The sequence below is a fragment of the Passer montanus genome, unplaced genomic scaffold (assembly GCF_014805655.1).
Source record: "Passer montanus isolate IOZ18808 unplaced genomic scaffold, ASM1480565v1 scaffold11, whole genome shotgun sequence".
NCBI classification, from domain to species: domain Eukaryota; kingdom Metazoa; phylum Chordata; class Aves; order Passeriformes; family Passeridae; genus Passer; species Passer montanus.
This window is the reverse complement of record NW_024357613.1, coordinates 20,855,979-20,872,725: the sequence shown is the minus strand read 5'-3', so window position 1 is coordinate 20,872,725 and position 16,747 is coordinate 20,855,979. Positions and strand designations below refer to the sequence as shown.

At 36.8% G+C, this 16,747-nt stretch overlaps 1 protein-coding gene across 1 annotated transcript in view; it reads right to left on the bottom strand.

Moving 5' to 3' along the window:
* EYS (eyes shut homolog) overlaps positions 1–16,747 on the bottom strand; it is a 708,088-nt gene that overhangs the window by 88,625 nt on the left and 602,716 nt on the right. The window lies entirely within an intron of this gene.

Below are 16,747 nucleotides of genomic sequence, written 5' to 3'. Positions count from 1 at the left end.
ATTAACTCCTTCCAGAAAGCAGGAAGATAGTGAGGAGGGAAAAATATTAATAATTCATTAAAAAAATCAGGGTTATTGACACACTACCATTATAAATAATTGAATCAAGTAAGTCTCCTCTTGGTAACATATCCTTGAGGTGCTGGATTCTTGTACATATTGATGTGGCTCTGGGACATAATATTGATTAAATCATCATTATTAAATTATTAAGTCAGATTGGGAAAACAGGCCAATTCTGTACTCCTCTATGTGTTCATTCTTAAATAGGGAGACCTGAGAATGTTTATTTGCAATTGTCCTCTTTGCACTGCACTTATTTAGAAGCCATTTTAAGCTGGAGCACAAAAATGTTGGATTTCATGAGCTAGTATGTATTCAGCTTACAGTGGATTCTAAGGAGCACATCAAAGCATTGTACTTCACCTACATTAAATACACATTAATACCTAAAATATTGAAAGACAAATGTGACAGAAGCGGCTTGATAATAGTTTACAGCTTACAGGCTATCCCTGCTGTTATTCATCAGGCCTGCATGGTTCCCTTAGCCACTCTGTAGTAAGGGTTGCAGTGTCATTTCATGGTGAAAAGACTTCTTTTTTCCAAAGGATGAATTCTCAGACTTCTCAGCAACACATACATTTAACTATGACTGCCATCACTAGAGGTAGAACAGGTTTTGCCCTTTCCTTTGTTCCAGAAGTGGGAGGCAAGTGGATTTCTCTTTTAACTGGTTTCACTAAGTTGCCATCCACTGGTATGACACACATATTGGTAGCAGCAAGCTAGTGACACCACAGCAATTTCTGTCCAACAGAGAATTAATCTAGCAGTCAAATTGTACTTTATTGCCCTTTTTTCCTTCTCTTGTTGTACCACCTTGTCTCTTATCTTCTAGCTGGCTATACACTGAAAGGAATAATTAAATTTGGACAAATTTTTAAACAAGAGAATGGCAGTGGTTTTGGTGGTATTCCCTCTACCCCAACTCTTTACCTTCTATCCACAGAAACCACGTTAAAAGTTCCAGACATTTTTATCCATGAGTCTGAGTTATCCAAGTTCTTCATTGATTTCTGAGGATGATCAAGCCAAGTATGGCAGTACAAAAAACACCTTAACAACTTTTACTAGGTTCTAATTGAGACACTGTTTTTCAGATTTCCCTCCTGTTGTTTTCTGTTCAGTTCTATAATGCAGATCAATACAATCCAAAGTTATTCCGGGTAAACAAAAACTGTTGAAAGTATCCAGCTGTGGTGCTTGATTAGATTTTCATTTCAGTGGTATAAATCAGAGTAACTCTACATAAGGCAAGGAAATCTCAGTTCTCTCAAACAGTGTAATCTCAGACGTAAAACCAGAAAAAAATTCCATTTTTCTACTTTTCCACTGGCAATGTTACATCCCAATCCTGCATCAGAAGATTAACCTCCTTTATACGTAAACACAGAATTATACAATTGCTAGTTATTAACTAATAGACTATTTAGACAGAGAGGAATATGCTCTTAGCATCCTCTGTCAAGAAAGATAATTGGAGATGCTGCCTGAAAGAATATCATCCTCTGTGACTCAGATATCAGTGTATAATTTCTGTTAAAAGAAAGAAAATTTTCTCAAGAAATGCTGATTACAGGCATAAGTTAGCTCAAACAAAAAGCAGGCTGGATGATGAAGCATAGCTGGAATATGTTGATTTTATTTTTTAAATAACACAATGTGTTCCTGCAGTTTATTCTTATGCCCATTCTGCTTTCAGAAACGAAAACCAGGTCTCAAGCCTAATTTCAATATTATAAACGCAAGATAAAAAATTCTGCTTTCTGCACTGCAAATGAAAATAAAGTAGCAGTGATGTGCAGGGTCTTGCCTATGTGCTTACACACCTCACTATGAAAGAATAATTCCATGAACACAGCATTTCTCCTGAAGTACATAATTTGCTACATCTCACTGGGACTATCTGCATAAGAAATCCTTTATGGGAGTGAAGTAGCCTGATGGGTCCACACAGAGCACTCTTCTTCGCTGTTGCATAGGAAACAAAATGAAATCAGGAGAGCAGAGGGAAAAGCCCCTCAGATACCACAATAGTAGTGAAAAAAGAGAATATACTTGAATGGAAACAAGCTAGAATTTCCCATCCTTCCCATGCACACAGAGTTTGTCATGCCAATATTTACTAGGTTAAGCAGAACAGAATAATGTTTAGATGGAAGAAACCCTATATTTTCAGTATTGAAAAAAATAATGCAGTAAAGCTCTGAAACAATAAGAGCAGTCACAGAAAATGGCACACCACTGGGCACTATTATTCTTTCTCTCCTGAGGTCTTAATCTAGAGTGCGACTTTTTTTTTTAACAGCTGGAGATATATAAATGCAAGGGGAGGAAGGAGAGACGTTACAGGGGACAACATTCTAAGCATCTTAAAATATTTACAACACACAAATCACAGTGACTTAATATACCCCAAGAAAGTATAATCTTACTTTTTTTTTTTTCCCTTTTTTTTTTTTTTTCTGGTAAATCTTAGAGCGTTTCAAATGTTAACTGACACAAGGTTTGTCAGAAGCTGAGTTTTTTCTCCTCTCTATGAAATTTATTTCTGCAAGCTACTGCCAGTAGGAAGATGCTTTTATGAGAGGCAAATTGCTTGAGTATGCTACTGGGGGATTTACTTTCTCTGCACCCCCGGTTTTATTTAAATGTCATAAGGAGCTGGCAAAACCCAATTACTACCAGCTCTGCACAGTCTTCCTTCAGCTCACGTCTGTGATCTACTGTTTTTTGTCCAGAGGGCCCTTAGTGCTGGGTCCATTTCCCTGGCAGGGAGCCAGTGACACTCCAGCTGTAGGTGGCAGCAGCCCACAGTTCTTCTCTCTCGCAGCCTGGTGAAAGCCTAAAACCAGCCCAGAGACACGGAGCCGTGTTTTCCTCAAGAGGCAACAGGACAAAATATGGTAATAAGGATTTTTCACAGCCAAGGATTGCAGGATTTCCCTGGCAAAGAAAAGAAGTTTATGAAGCACCCATTTACTTAAAATTTTTTTTTTTTTTTTTTTTTTTTTTTTTTTTTTTTTACTGGAGAAAAGAGTTATTTTGCACACACAAGCCCTTGGACAGTGTATAATTGTATAATTAAATGTCTCCAGAGCATGAAGATGAGATTTGACACAAACCCAATATTTCTCATTTTGTATTTGATTTTATTTTTGTAAGTTGGAGCATTCTGTGGTGAGTGGCCTTGGGATGCCCTATTTTTTTTTGGGCTTCTGGCTCAGGTTGCAGTGTTCTGGTCTAAGGAAAGCTAATTGCACATGTACCTAGCTTTGTAGTGTAACTTGATAGAATACATATGCAACCATTGTAAAGGATATGAGAAATATATATATATTGCCCAAGTTACTAAAAAACACATATTATCAAGTCTAGCTTATAGAAAATATGTGTCAATTTAACAAACCAGGAATTAGGAACTGCCCAATTCATACTAAAAAAAGCCCACCCAAAAAATATGGGCAAAAACTGATACTAATAAACAGCATCAATATATATGCTTGTATACCAATTTGCCTATGAATCCACCTTATAAATATATTTTCTCCTATATACATACTATAAAGATATAATAATACCCAACTGGTTTTGGTACTACTCAAATATTTACCCATAAAAAAAATTTGATGATTTAACTATATTAGTAGGCAGATTAAAAAAAAAAAAAAGATATGTTCATTTCAATTACCATTTTTTTACATATTCTGCAACTAGAAAGATTAGTTCCTAACCACAATTGCCATCTTGTTCACATTAAATCACAGCATTTTACTATAAAAGTACAAAACAAATGCCCTCTCATTTTAAAACTGAGTGTTATAACTCTACATCTGCTCTTGAATCATCGCCCTAGCTTTAAAAACCTGATTGAACACAAACAAGCAACTGTCCATAAATAAAAAGTGTCCAGATATTGAATCCTGCTCCATCTCAGTATTGACTCTTGCCTTGCAGTAGCTTCTGTGTAAAACACTCTACATCTGCTCTTGAATCATCGCCCTAGCTTTAAAAACCTGATTGAACACAAACAAGCAACTGTCCATAAATAAAAAGTGTCCAGATATTGAATCTCAGTATTGACTCTTGCTTTGCAGTAGCTTCTGTGTAAAATATGCTCTCCTACAAATGGAATTCACTTGTCCTTGCTATTAAGTGAAACACAGCAGGACCCAGAGAGCATTTGGTGAAGCTGAAAACCAACGTTACAATTCAGCCTTGAATTTTGAGCTGGCATAACTACTACGTTATAAATCTGGATGCTGAGTCTCAACATTTGTAAAGCTAACAAAATAAACACCTGATTGCTTTGTCTTTTTCATTGCAGTTTAAGCATACATACTAAAGTTACATTTCAGTGTTAAAAATGTTTGTCCACTCAAAGAATTTTAATGCCTAACAATTAAATAGGTATCTGTGAAACAGTTTGTCTACCTCATTGTTCTTTAAAGCAGGGAAATTGTAATGATACTCAAAGACTGCAGCAGGATTTTAAATATGAGTGGCTAATTTGAACTTACTACATGTTTATATATTGCATTCTTGCTCTATCATCCCTGAAACAGTGACAAACAACGAGCTGTTTACTGTGTCCTGTGTCCCACTTCAGCTGTGCTTCACGCTTTAAGTGAATCTTAAGTAGGCAAATTTCACCCTGGGGAAGATGAGAGTATAAGTATTGTACTGCCTGAATCAGAAACCCAGAGAAACATCAGGAAAAGGAAATGGTTTGGAACTCTTTTCCTGCGCATTCTCCAAGCTGGGGAGTGGGAGTATTAAGATCTTCTGCCTAATTTACAGGTTTGGTATTAATCACCAGGGAGGATTTATTGTTGTTGTTTTTTAATACCATTTTTTGGATAATAGGAGAATATGTTTGTATTAGGCATGACCTGAGAGGAAAAAGGAATTCATTAAATTAACATCTCTAAATGTATCATAAAATTTGGAGTAAAATCTCCTTATGGACTGTGTGCCTGAAGGAGCAGAGCAGGAGATTCCAACCATTTGGCAAATTTTCACTTTAATTTCTCCATGAAATCTACTTGAGGAGAAGCTAAAAAGAGTTTTAAAAAGGCAATCTCCTTTACAATACACAATTTATTTGTTAATGGTTCTTAACTGCAAATGATTTTCAGTTCAATTTACCCTAGGTTTTTCTAAACAGTTTGTTCTCTCCACTACATTAGTATTTTTTTCCAGGTAGTGACTCTGATCCATGTAACAATATCCTGAATACTAATGAATGCAAAGAAAAAAAACCTGGCCTGCACAAAATGACAACATGATGAAAATGAGCTTAGTGTGAATTTTGGGATTTAAATCAATCTCTGAATATTTTGGTAAGGTATGATGTCCATAATTAATCCCTGAAGGTATCCAGGGAAGTGCTTAAGTCTGGGTTAATGAACTACTATGCTTAGGTTTCAACCTAGAAATATAATGCACTATTTCTGGAAATGGTTTATGGAATGGAAAAATGAATGAATTACTGGGCAAATCTGACAACTGAAATACAATCATGTTATACTAACATATTATGTTCTACTGCAAAGAAGAATAATTAATGGATATTATCCTGGCTACAGATAGTAGTCTTCATGTTTTATTTTAAGACTTGAGCTCAAAATGCTAACCATTTGTAACTCAAACCCCTTTTCTGTGAAGAATTTGTTTAGATTGAACATCTCTGTTATTGATGATATACAATTCTCTAGTTTATTTCTATGTATTTTCCTTTGTCTTTTCCAGACCCCATGATATGAATAATCCAGAAGAAAAAAAAAATTGAATTAAAGATGTGAATAGGAGCCAGCAGTGTGTCCAGGTGGCCAAAAAGGCCAATAGCATCCCAGCCTGTATCAGCAACAGTGTGGCCAGCAGGACCAGGCCAATGATTGTCCCCCTGTACTCGGCACTGGTGAGGTTGCACCTGGGTGCTGTGTTCAGCTCTGGGCCCCTCCCTCAGTGCAGGGACATTGAGGTGCTGGAGTATGTCCAGAGAAGGACAACTGAGCTGGTGAAGAGTTGGTCTAGAGAGTAAATCACAGGAAGAGCAGCTGTGGTAGCTGGGGTTGCTTATCCTGGAGAAATGGAGTCTCAGAGAGACCTTGTTCCTCCCTTCAACTCCCTGAAAGGAGGCTGTAGTCAGGTGGGGGCTGGGCTCATCTCACGGTAGAAAGTGACAGGACAAGAGGAGATGGCCTTAAGCTATGTCAAGAGAGGTTAAAGTTGGACATCAGGAAGAATCTCTTTACTGAATAGAAAGGTGGTCACGCACTGGAATAGCCAACCTAAGGAGTTGGGAGAGCCACCACCACTGTCAGGAAGTAACTGGAGATGGCACTCAGTTCTATGATCTAGTTGGCAAGGTGGAGATTGGTCAAAGGTTGGACTAGATGATCTTGGAGGTCTTTTCCAACCTTAATTATTCTATTATTCTAATTGCTAAGACTGTAATTGAGAAATATAGAAAAAAAAAGTATTTTATTTACAGGACAGCACTCACACATCTTGAACAAATGCTGTTCATTTATATTTAATTGACAGAATTCACTCCCAATGCACTCCAGTTCATGTGTCTTTTTGGGATTTTACCTATTTTCTCAGTGTCCTTATCTTTGTAATTGGGGTGAGATACAAAATTTTAAAAATCACCATTAGCACCCTCACCAAAAAAATACTGTAAAACCCAAAACTACCATGAAAACAGGATGATTTTGGAGAATAGAGCAATACATATAGCACAGCTATATTCAGCATATAATTTGTTTGAGTGCATACGTATCCACATGTGTTTGTATCTGTGTTTTCACACAGATATTTATCACACACTTCACAAATTCCTCATGATTACAACAAGCTCAAGGCATGGTGACTCAGTAATGAAACTTCACATTCTTTTAGTAGATTCAAAGGCTGTTTGGAAACAGAAAAGTGATGTCATGACCAGAGGTTTTGAAACTGAAGGCTTACACATGTCTCTGAAATCCTGAGAAAATTTGCTGGGGAATGTAGAAAGAGAACTCTAATGTGGATAAGAGTCATTGAAGTGGTCAATGATAATTGTGGTCTAAGTCGATGATGAGTGCTGAACCAGAACAGAGGTGACTCATCCACACTTAGTGAGCGTGAGGGTTCCTGAACGTTCCTGCCAGCAAAGTGAGCCTTGCTGCTGTGCTCTTCCTTGGAATTGTCCCAGCAGCTGGTTGTACTTGGCCAGACACTCAGAAGGTCACGGGGCACCAGTCTTGATCTGACCAGTGCAGAGACCCACTTCTAGATCAGTAAAGAAGGTGTCTGCTGTCTCTCCAGAGCCATGACTAACCTTCACACCCCAGCCACTGGACTGGGCCAGCTTGCCAGTGCAGCCCTTATGACTGGCAGTTTCAATAACTATTTGAAACAAAACTTCTGCCTCTGAGTCACTGGTTTCCATCTGGGATTTTCACCTTGCAGACTCCTGAGGCATCCACTTCCATTGGGATTCTTTAGAACCTGATCTCATTTCTATTACAACCTATTCATGAGTGTGAAAACCTGCTAGCACATATGTGTTCTTTTAGGTACACAGCAAAGTATCCATCAAAGTACTCTATGAATTAACATATACTGAAGTATTTAATGTACAGACGTGAGTAGGATGTTCAAAAACTCATATGACTATGACATCATATATATCCCATATATATCCCATATTATCATCACGGTAATGAAATCAGCTTTCAGGGAGCAGTGGTGTAGTGATTTGCATTGTTCCTCAACAATACTAGACGTCTCCAGTAGCTATGGAGGGAACTAATGACCCAGGCCTTGTTCTGACCTCTTTTACTGTGAAGTAACCTGAGAGAGGTCCTGGTGAAGGATAACAGGATTTTTGTGGTTCTAGGGTCCTTTTACCTTCATATTTCCAAAGACACAGATTTCAGAAAACCAGTCTTCAAAAGCAGTTGTTTCATACATATTTTTTATCCAAGACAGTCTTTCCTGAAGAGGGATGTACTAATTTTCTAGCAGGACACCAGGTAATTCTTAAATCTCTGGACATTTTGAGAATAAAATAACATATTGATCTTCTATGTTCCCCTTCACTTCAGAGTAATACAAAACTTTAATAAGTCTTACCTAGGAAAAAAAAAAAGAGGTCCCTTATCCACAACATGCAAGACTAATATATAACCCGTTATAACTGGAGTGAATTGTGACGAAGACAGTATAAGCACCTTTGGTACTGGCCCATTCCAATGTGCTCTGAGAAAAATGAGGTACTAGTGCAGTTACCTTTGCCTTTGAATAATCAGCTGGACACTTATGGATCCTTTGGCAGAATGTCTTCTCTATTTCTGTCTTTCTGGTTCTTAAAATCTGTCTTTTAGCTAGGTTTGGCTGCTTAAAAGACACCTAATCTAAATTCATTTTATGCATACATATGGAGCATGAAATTAATGTGACTGTCGTGGTACCATTATGTATATTTATCTTTTCAGATGATAACAAAGTTGGCTAGTTATATTAAATCCAAAAAAACCATGGCCTCCCATTAAAAAAAAACCAAAAACAACAAACCAACAACAACCACAATTTATATTTCTAAAAGACAAACTTAAATAAGTGCTTTCTGAGAAAGAAATAAATTACAAAACCAAATTTGGTGTCATGATAACCTTCATTATCAAGGTGATACTTCATATCCAGACTTCTCAAGTTCTGTTTGAATACTAAGCATGTTCCTTGAAGCTAACAAGATACCAAAGGCAAAGAAAGCTTCTCTAAAACATAATCAAAACCTGTTCTGTTCTGTGACCTCTGATAAACTTAATTGTTTTCTTTCAATGATAACCTCCCAAACAAGGTTTCATAACAATGAAGTTCTAACCCATTCAACATCCATCAACTACACTAGAGGTTCTCAATCTGTAATTTTCAGTACTTGAAGTATAGAAATCTATAACTAGTAAGTAGGTGTGCATGTTAGGTCAGCAGCAAAGGAAGAAATGTTCTGACGTGTTACAGATACTGCAGATTATCTGGTGGTTTGTTCACTTTCCTGGGCAGGCTGTTCCAATATATAAACTTTTTGCTTAATTTTTTCCCCTTAATATCCAACCTAAATCTCCCCTGCTGCAACCTAAGGCCATTTCCTCTAGTTCTGTCATTTATTAATTGGGAGAAGAGGGAAACACTCACCTTGTTACAACCTACTTTCAGGCTGTTGTACAGAGCAATAACGTTCCCACTGAGACTAATTTTCTCCAGGCTGGACAGCTCCACCTCCACTGCCCTTGTCTGGACACACTCCAGCACCTCCGAGTCTTACAAGGAGGGCTCAAAACTGAGCACAGGATTCAAGGTGTGGCCTCAGCAGTGCTGAGTACAGGGGACAATCACTGCCCTGTCCTGCTGGCCACACTATTGCTGATACAGGCCAGGATGACAGTGGCCCTCTTGGCCATCTGGGCACACACTGGCTCATGTTCAGCTGCTGTCAACCAGCACGCCCAAGGCTTTTCTTCTGGGCAGTTTTCCAGCTACTCTGCTGCAAGCTTGGATCTCTGCATGGGGTTGTTGTGACCCAAGTGTTGGACCTGACTCTTGGTGCTATTGAACTTCATAAAATTGGCTTTGGCCTATGGATCCAGTCTGTCCAGGTGCCTCTGCACAGCCTTCCTGACCTCAGCAGATCAAATCTCTTACCCAGCTTGAAGCTGTGAATTTACTGAGGGTTCACACCATCCCCTCATCCAGATCATCAATACAGATATTGAACAGGACTGGGCCCAACACTGAGTCCTGGGGAAGCTCACTAGTGACTGGCTGACACCTGGGTGTAACTCTGTGCACCACCACTCTCTGAGCTTGGGTCCTCAGAAAAACTTATACTGGAAAGATTATCTATGTGGGATATTGGAAAACCACTAGTACAATTAATGTGACACACTAGTCAGTTTTCATACATATACTACATGATGCACCTTATAGCAAACAATCTGAGCTCTACTATTTGTCAGGATTCATAGTTAAATGAAATTCTTGCTAAGAACCTGCACACTTCTTCTCCAATTGGACAAAATATTATGAATAGTGTTTTGAGTATTTCTACTTATGCTTAAACATCTCACTTGCCTTGGAAAAGTATTCCATTAATTTTGCTGCTATTTTCTTTTTTAAAGCTTCAAACTAGATATGCCTTCTGGAATTAAAGTTATCAGAAATGCTGATCTAGTTGTGCTGTAATTTGCAGAAATAATGCTACGTAGAATTTCTAGGCATTCAATCAAAACATTCCAAGATGACTGGTATAATAATGGCATTTACTGGTATTTCAATAATCCCACTAAAATTTTAGCAATGGCAGCTTCTCTGATTTAAGTAAAATTCAATAGAGATGATATATAACATGATATATAACATGATGTGTAAAAAATTTTGTGCACAGCCTGCACATTATCTAAAGAGTCAGGAATTTGGAGCCCTATATATTTTTGATCCTTGATTTTCTTATGTGCACTGTTTTCAGTGTGCCACTTTTCACACTAATCGGATACTAAATCTGTGGCTATGAGAACATAAAAAATTGATTTTCCCACAAACATTTTTAACAGAATCACTACAATACCACCTAAATTAGAAGCAGAATGCTTTATGGTTTGAATATCACTTTTTCTAACTTGCTTGTTTTGATTATTTTTCAATTGCCAGAATTTGTTATTATAACAATATTTCTAAGATAAAATTATGTTCTGAAGCAAATACCTCATTTTAATCACTAGTAAAGAAGTTCCATATTTTAAAAATGCTTATTTGAAAAGAATAACAGTTCAATACTAGTATATACAACAAAATTTATGATTTTATATTTTTCTATGTTCCCATAAATTATTATAAAATTTCCTGAGGTCTTTCAGATGTCTTGTTTAAAATCTAAAACATCACCACTTAATGCTGTCAGCTTTATGGAATATGGCTTTGATTTCTTTGTCCAACCTTTCCTCCATACTACTATAATCTGAGGAATACAATGCCTGAGAAATTAAATACAATAAAATGGGAATCTATTTCTGATGCAAAGAGTAAGACACACCTTGTTCAGTTAATTCAGTCTTGAAACAGATATCCTAACAAAATTGAAGATTAAAACAATTTACTGTCTAGTCTTCAAGGGCTAGAAAGCAATAAATTTTAGTTTTCTGTTCTTATTTACGGAAAATTAATAGAGGAGAAATGCAGATTTTATTCAGAAAAACAGTGTGCAGAGTTTTTATATTTGCCTTAAGCCAAATTAATTCCTTCTACCAGAAAGATCAGCCTAGGTAAATGAATTCTCTACCTCTTAATACCTAGTAGCAGGAAAACTAGAAATGAAGTTTTTTTCTTTTGCTTATTTGACTTGTGAGAATATGATGCAACAAACACACATCCAACAGGATTTTTGGTCATTATGGAATTATCTTTCAGCCTCCTCAATTCTATTTTTTTTCTTAATAAGAATGGCATTAATTTTTCCAAAGATCATGAGAAACCATAAAGGATGAACAATCTCTCTTCCAGAAAAAGGAAACAGCTTGGAAATAAATTTAAATTAATTATTTCATTCTCCAAAATCAAATTTGAAGTAAGTAATAGGAAAAAAAGCAATAGATTTCCAAATGTGAATCTCTTTCTTAAGTACCAAACTCCCACTATAATATCTAATCTCATAAAAAGAGCAAGACCCTAAAAAATCAAGTCTCCTAACTAGTCTTCCTAAATAATGGTATGTGTAAGCATGAACCATTACATTATCATTATCACCATCGTCATCATCATCACAACATCAGTTTCTGGAGTTGTAAAGTGTGAGCATCTTTGGTATTGAGAGATCTGCCTAAAAAGCACCCCTTTAAAAGGAAGCAGGTTACTTTCTTCATACAAATCAGCACACATAAGGGCATTTGCTGAAATTTCTGAAAAGTTGTCAGGGTTAACAATGCCCATCTGGAAATTTTCTTCATTTGAAGATCAACTAAGATGAATTTTAATCCCTTTGGTTTATCTTTTTGCAAAACCTGAATATGGTGGAATTAAAGTATTAATTCTGAACTTGATATGGATGCTGACTAGGATTCAGATTGGTAAAAACCCCAAAATAACTGATGTTCTCACAAATATGTTGACCTGTGTCTCCTAGTCTACGAGACGTATGTATAAAATTTTATTGATATAAATTCTGTTATTTATGATTAGCTGGTACCTTTCTTACCCAAAACCACCTACAAATAAAGCAGTGAGAGAAAATCTATGAGCAATTCTAAAAATTTGACCTGTCATACTCTCGCTAGTTTTGAAGAAATGCTTCAGTGTTCCTTAGTTTGAAGGAACCCGCATATTCTAGGGTAACAATTCTATCTTAAGGTCAAAAACACACAAACCAGATTTAACCAGTTGGAAGCAAACCGAAGCTCTGTGCTAAAAATGTGAGAAAAGAATTAATGAAGGCATACAAGCCTATCTTTAGATTAATACTTTCAGCTGAAACCTTCCATAACACATACTTTTGGCTTATGGGCACAAGCAAATATAAATGCATTTTTAGCACATGGCTGGGAAAGGATCACCAGGAGTAGCCTTTGAAATGAAAAAGGAGATTAAAAAAATTTGAAAAAAACCATTTTAATGTCTCCAAGGTCTACAGTTTAAGGTTTTTCTTTTTTCTCTTAAAAAAGCACATTCATAATTACTCTTTCTACTGTTTAATTAATATTCAGGATATATACTAAAAGGACACCACAAAATTTGTTAATTCACTTCATCTGGTCTCCTCAGCATTTACATTATAAGATAGTCTATCACTTAACCAAGTTCAACCATAAAATTATCTTGTACTTATAAGCTAACCTAACTTTGAACTCATTCTCCATTTTTTTTATTAAAAGACATTAAAAATGTTGTCAGGTGAACTGTAGAAAAGAATTTGGTTGAAAATTTTCATTTAGTGATCTGCTCTTAAAGGCTAAAGAGGAATTGCATGATTTCCCAGAATGCAGAAAACAGATAATTTCTGAAGTATGTTTTAAAATATGTATTTCTCTATAACTAAAAAGGTACTATTCAAAAGAGACCTACATATCTAGGAAGGTATCTCTTATATTGTCAGGAGATGAAAATTGAAAATTTAAATTCCTCATATATTTTTGTTGATTACAGCATACATGGCAGTTGAAATCTGAAGATAAGCGTCTCTCTATTGAAATTTATTGCTAATTGAGTTTGATTTTTCAGTCTTGGTTAATTGATTAACATTAATGGACCCATCTGCTGCATCAATACATGGGGAATAACAACAGTAAGAATAATCACTGTGAGAATAGTTTGAGACACTGCAAACATGATTGTTTGTGGGAGCAATTAACTTTGAGATTGTATCCTACAATATAAAAGCTAAGCTTGTGTATGTTTGCATTTTTTGAATCTTTATAAAATTGAAAACAAATGCATTAATCAACTGCTACTAGTGTAGTGGCTGACATAATTGTCAAATCATTGGTGAGGTAATTTTGTGAGTTTATTTCCCACACACAGATGTGTCTTCTTAATTAACACTAAGCTTGGTTTGCAACATCTGGCTCATATGATCAGGGGGCCACACAGAATATTAAGAGCTTCCTAGGTTAATCTTTCCAAACCCATTTCAAACACATCCAAATCCAATGAGCTTTGAATTCTGTAGAACTAGGTGGCATGAAACCCTTAAATTTCTGGAATAGTTGACATTTTCCCCCCTCTGAAATTAATCTGGAATTCTACCTTAGCATAAAGTTAAAGTGCTGTAAAAGAGCCAGGGAACTTGAAAATGTTTTTTTTTTTTTTTTTAAGATGTAGAGCATTTACATAGTTAGATAGTTGTTTTGGTTTTTAATATTATACATAATGACTATGTAAAAAAATTAAAATTTAGATTTCTACTGAAACATTTATCTCATGCAACATATGTTTAAACACTTTTGAAAAGAATGGGTTTTGTTCTATCGTGCAGGCTTTGGCTGGGATAGAGTTAATGTTGCACACATTAGCTGTCTGGTGTGGGGCTGTGTTTTACATTTGTGCTGAACACTGGGTTGATAACGCAGTCAAGGCCTTTCTGCTCCTCACCCCACCACACCAGTGCAGAGGCTGGGGCAGCACAAGGAGTTGGAAGGAGACACAGTCAGGACAGCTGACCTCAACTGACCCAAGTGATATCCCAGACCATATGAAATCATGCTCAGGGTATCAAACATGGGGTAAGAAAGAGGACGTGGGGCACGTTTGGAGGTACATAGTCTGCCTTCCCAAGTCACCATTACACATGCTGAAGCATGTTTTTCTGTCACCACTGCCCTGCCTAGATAATTTATGGCCATGTCTGGCCCTTTCCCCCTTTCTGAGCTTGATCCTGATCCCCTGGCTGATGTCCCAGTCCTGCCTCATCATATCACTATACCCAGAGATATCCCCAAACCCCAAAGCTCAAGGGCTGGGTATGTTCTGATGCCCTGCCTGGTGCAAAGTCTTGCCCTGACAAATGCCAAGGGAACACCTGATACAACCAATGACCAGAACACAGGGTCAGCTGCACCCTGAAGTTTCATGACCGAAAACTAGGTACATTCTAATGCCTATCTTCTTCTACTAAAATGACAAAGAATTTTTTTTTTCCTTTCAAATAAAAAAAATTTGCATAATCATTGTAATTAATAGGCTACAGTATAGTAATTAATAGGCTAAAGAACACTACAGTAGTATTTTTTCTCTAATGATGAGAAAAGGCAAGTAAATATCTTTTCAGAACATCTGCAAAAATGTTTCTTAAAAAACACACCTGTCTATACACAGCAATATGAGTTGACAAACTCCAGTCTTAAAAAAACATGACAGAGATATTTGCTCTGTAATACTTCATGGTCTTTCAGAAGCAAACCCAATAACTATACTTGCTAAGAACCTGAAGCATTAAATGCAATATATATATAAAAAATCTAAATATATATTTTTTCTTTTTGCCATTAAGCATCGCAATTAAAACACGTGGCAAAAATCTTGCTGTGACATCAGATAGTTCACTCATCACTCTCATGTGTGAATCCCACCAGGTCCCACAGATATATGTCCAATTGATTTAAAAACTCTCTAATCTGATTCTCATCCACTATGTGTAAATCTTCCTTTTTTCAGACTTTCTCCTACAGGAGAGGAATAGGATTCCTGGAGCCCAGTTATCCATAAAGACTAAGGTAAAGGTGGCACTTCAGTCTTCCCTGAATCCTTTCTCCCAGAATTTTTCCCCATTCAGCAGCAAGCCTACATTTTCCTAGGTCTTCCTTTTGCTGCTGATATCCTTGTAGAAGCTTTTGGTTTTGCCCTGCCCATCCCTGCCAGGACAATTTCCAGATGGGCTTTGGCTTGTTCCGTATCTGTGGAGCTGGATTTTGTCTCTATACTCTGCCCAGATCATCTGGCCATGCTTCTATCTCTTGTATACTTCCTGTTAATGTTTGAGTTTTGTCAGAAGCATCTTATTAATCTATTCAGGCTTGCTGACAGTTGATTTCCTGCTTAGTGGATTGAATAATTCTTGGGCTTGGAGAAGGTGATCCCTGAAAATCAGTTGGCTGTTGTAGAAAATAATGAAAAACTGTGTTACTGCACAGCCACTTATCCCTGGTTTGCACATGCCCAGTCTTCCATAATGCCTCTGGGCAGAAGAGAAGTGGCCTATTTCAAAACAAAAACATTTCTGAAAAAGGCCCAGGCCAGCAGCTGGCAGGAAAGCAGAAAGGCAGGAAATAAATCCAATCCTCATGAATTATTCAGAACACAAATTCAAATGAAACAGTATTCCATAATGGCATCTGACAAGCCAAGCAGTAGAATGGCAGAGATGCAGTAAAGACCAACAGAGAAAACACAGATTCATTATTCCAAAGTACATACTCAGTTTCACCAGACTGGTAGGCAAATTGTGCGTTTTCATAAAACTGCCTTGCTTTCATTTGTGCTCTAGTCAAACAAGACTTAGAGATCAAAGACCTGTTTTGTGTTCTTTGTGTGTTCACATCAATCAAGAGACAGAGAAGTCCCTCAAAAATTTGTTCAAGATCTCTTCAATCTAAGAAGGACACAGTGGCCTAGAACATCAAAAGAACTTTAAACTGTTCTGTTCAGCATTTGCCTTGAAGTACAATTTTTTTAAATTTGGCAGCTATTTCATAAATTCTATCATTTCTAAACAGAAATGTGTTCCTAAATGCTGAATTCCTTAGATAATGATCAAGTTGCTATGGCTTAAAAAGTTACTTGGCTCCTACTGAACCATCATTCAGCTGAACCATCATCATCTGTTCTTTTAACTCATGTCTCTTTCAGACTCCATTTCCCTTTTCAGCATGATGCACCTTAGCTTTCAAAAGTTCTTTGACAATATCTTTTCACATATGCTGAAGTGAACAAGAAAGTAACTTGTTAGTCTTTCCATAGCATGATGATGAACATTTGCACCCAGGAACACACCATGAAGATGTGTGAGGGTACACAACTGAGTAAGATATGGAGTTGTTAGGAAAAAAGAATGACCTCTTATGTGCCTTCTGTCCAAACTGTCTAAAGAAATGTTCAGATTTAGTCTTGTAGCAGTACTGATCTGGTTGGTTGCAAAGGAATTCTGGCTTCA